This window comes from Oryctolagus cuniculus, chromosome 16 (assembly GCF_964237555.1).
Source record: "Oryctolagus cuniculus chromosome 16, mOryCun1.1, whole genome shotgun sequence".
In the NCBI taxonomy this organism is placed as follows: domain Eukaryota; kingdom Metazoa; phylum Chordata; class Mammalia; order Lagomorpha; family Leporidae; genus Oryctolagus; species Oryctolagus cuniculus.
In genome coordinates, this window is record NC_091447.1 from 49,592,150 (window position 1) to 49,596,130 (window position 3,981).

A 3,981-nucleotide genomic window follows, 5' to 3' on the forward strand; every position below is an offset into this window, starting at 1 on the left:
AAGATACAGAATATTTGAACAGAACTTTGGCCCTCATTTTTACTTGCAAAATTCAGAGCAAGAACAAGTCTTTGAAATGGCCAAGACCTTGTCTGAACCGACCCCTTGGCCACCGTCCTGACCTGGTCCAGCCTTATACACACTTGGATTACTATAGCTCTCAGCCTCCTCACTTCCTCTTCGGGCCTCCATGCTGGCTGCACTGTCCCCAAAGTGGTCCTCTCCAGGCCTTCCTCAGAGAGCCCCTTCCCAACGACCACCCTCTAACATGCCACGCTCAATGCTCCCATTCCTCACTGCAGATGCTCCGTGCCTTCCTCGACTTCTGTCTCACTACTGATCTAGAATGTTAGCTCATGTGCCCATTTCTCGCATTTCTGTTTAATTGGCTTCCTACCCCTGCCTGTATGTCGATTGTACAATGGAAGGGATCTGTGATTCCTTCAGTGATAAATACCAAGCAATTTCTATAGTCCCGGCACATCAAATGCACTCAGTAAGCACAAGCATTTGTTGATTGAGTGAAAGGACTAGGACTTCAGCTGCATTGGCCAAAGCCAAGCCAAATAGAGAAGATGTGGGGACTAAGACAAAGATTTTTTTTCCCAGAGGAATTCAATTTCTAGCAATGACCAGCGGGTGTGGGGGAGTCGGTTTGTGAAGCTGGGATAATGCCGGAGCGGAGCACGTGAGGCATTGTCACGTGAGGCACTGTCGTCACACTCAGTGTCTGTAGGAGCTCCACGTGAGGGATCACAGTGACAGAGCCTGGGACACTGGAGGAAGTACTTCCACAAGGCCAGTTCCATGTAGAGTGCACACTCCCGCCTTGCAGTGATGGACACATCCCAGAGCCCCCGCTCTAGGAACTCACACTGGAGTGCAGAAAAATCACTGCCACCACACAGTGTTTGCACAAATGGAACCAGTGTGTATGTAAAGCTCCTGGATGCTCCTGGATGCTCGGACGGAGAAAGATTGTATCTGAATAACCTGCAGTTACTAAAAAACAAGAGCAAATCAAGCAATGCGTGATACCCAGGTGCATCTTTTGAATTAAGAAAACGTTACTCAGGATCTACATGTACAAAAGGATCACAGGATCTCTTGAGAGAAAATACTCTACTGAAACATGGGATTTCAAGCTAGAATTTACCAGTTATTTTGAAATAGTGATCATTTTTGTTATGCAACTCCAATGTCTGATGTCATTAAAAAACACGCAAGGCTTTTGACTTGTTGTTGATCTCATATTTACTTATTTCTTCTCTCTCCCTCTTTGTAGGCACATTTCTTAGAAGAGGATTTCAGTAGTTTCAGTTTCCTCCTCTACCCTCCAACTATTTAAATGGAAAATTTAACTCCTTAGGATTTGTGGCATCCATTATTAGCGTCCTCCCAATGCTAAAATCGGGATGAGAAGACCAAGTAAAGGAAATGGGAATAGAGATGAGTTTGGCTTTCTTTGGACACCATACAAGACTTAATTTGAGAGAATCTCCAGCAATCCAAGAGCTGTTGTCTCTATAGAAGATTTCATAATTCTGGAAATTTAGTTCAAGTTCATTTTGACAGTCTTGGCTTTAAAATAGACTCATGGAATTAGAAAACAGTCATAATTGGACAACTGCCTAGTTTTTAAAGCACATGTATTTTATCTATTCTGTAAAGCATTTTGCCTTGTCATTAATTTTTCCAGCTGAATGTTGTATATTGGACAGGAAACATGGTGACTTTTATCCCTTATTTTATAATCCACATGAGAGTCATATCCATCCCTTGTGGTTTTACCCCTAATATACTGAGACCTTGATTTTATAATACAGTACTAACTATTGCTCTTGTAGAAGATGATATTTTATTAGTCAAATGTGTGGTTTATTGTTCTGTTTCAACACAGAAAGAGACACACACATATACAAGATGACAACAGGAAAAATATCACATTTTCATCCACAATTGTCATTGTCACACTTTTTTAAGTTAATATTTCTTATAAGTAGAATGAAACAAATACATACTAATTTTGATTCATCATTACTGAGATGCAATATATTTTTAAGTCTAAGGGAACCCAAAAGTATATTTTCCACAGCAGTTTGCTGTGATTACATAATGCAAATTTATTTACACCATTTCCTCAAGTCAAAGATAATTGCAGGTAAAGGATGCATCACTATGTGCCATCAAAATATTCTAAATTCTTCCAACTCTTCTTTTTTTAAGATTTCTTTTATTTATTTGAAAGAAAGAGTTAGAGAGAGAGGAAGAGGAAGAGAGAGAGAGAGAGAAAAAGAGAGAGAGCGAGAGAGAGAAAGAAGAGAGAGAGAGAGAAAGAGAAAGAGAAAGAGAAAGAGAAAGAGAAAAAGAAAGAGAAAGAGAAAGAGAAAGAAAGAGTGGTCCTCCATCCATTAGTTCACTCCTCAGATGACCACAATGGCCAGAGCTGAGCTGATCTGAAGCCAGAAGCCAGGAGCTTCCTCCAGGTCTCACGTGAGGATGTAGGTACCCAAGGACCTGGGCCATCTTCCACTGCTTTCCCAGGCCATAGCAGAGAGCTGGATTGGAAGTGGAGCAGCCGGGACTTGAACCAAAGCCCATATGGGATGCCAGCGCTGCAGACTGAGGCTTTAACCTGCTGCGCCACAGCGCCCACTCCTCCAATTGTTCTAAAGCAGCATGGATTCTAAGATAAAAGACACACTTAATAGGGCAAACATTGTCTTCCAAGTGATTTGTAAAAACATCTACCAATGTCTCACTCACATTTTGAATATATTCCAGAGGGAAAATTACTGGATTTGCATTGTTTTAAATGTAGAAAATTTCATGAAAATCAGAAAATATCATTGGTAACAACTCCATATTGTTTAGGATGCAAACATATTTTTAATGGTAGTTCAAATGAACTCGATAGTCTTCCTGTTCTTGGGAAGCTACTTGAGATATTTTGAACAGCATCATTCTTCTGAGAGCTCTATGTCTTGACTTCCCCTAGAGTGAATGTATTCTGCTGAAGATAAATTTACTTGGAAGATTAGATAATGGCAATTTATGCAGGAAGTTCTGCTTCCAGTATTGAGAGAAGCTCTTGTCAGACTTTTCTTCCAACACATAAGAATTATAATCTCTTGGGGGGAGGGAGTCAAATAAGGCAATTAACTAGCAACAGTAGAGAATGACCAAAAACCTTCGAAAATAATGAAAGGAAGTTACTATTAGAAGGAAGGAAGTAGTATTAGGTGCAGTTCTATATTGGTTGTAGCTTTTATCCTGAAAGTCACCCATAGTCTATGGCATATGAAGTGTCAAAGACTTGGAAACTTACAGGCTACTGGAAATATTTCATGGTTATCACAATGTGAAAGAAACCAGAGAAAAGAGTGATTTCCGTGGGGGGAAAAGCCCCAGAAGCTGCAGATGGACTCTGGAATCTCTGCTGACCAGTACAGTGTGCATGTGCATGGTGGACTCCCAACAGCCCAGCTGAGGTTCAATGAGTTAAGCTGAGCTCTTTACTGCGATCGCCCTCAAAATAGCTTTGAACTTGAGTTTGGCCAATTTCGTTGTGGACCATCACAAACAAAAGCAGTATGCTTTGTGGGAATGTGGGAAGACAGCACTGCACCACAGCTGACTAACCTGCTGCTTAGGATGCCAGCACCCCATAGCAAATGCCAGTTCAAGTCCCAGCTTCTCTGTTTCTGATCCAGGTTCCTGCTAATGTGCACTCTAGGAACCACAGAAGATGGCCTACATGCTTGGGCCCTTGCCAGCCACGTGGGAGACCCAGATGGAGTTCTAGGCCTCCCTGGCTTCCCTGGCCCTGCCCCAATCTCTGCTCACCCTTTGTGGGTTGAACAAGTAGAGGAAATATTTCTCTCTCTCTCTCTCTCCCTCCCTCCCCCCCCCCGCCCCTTTCACTTTTTCAAACAGATACAATAAACCTTTAAAAGCTATTTTAATATGTGGATTAGCAAA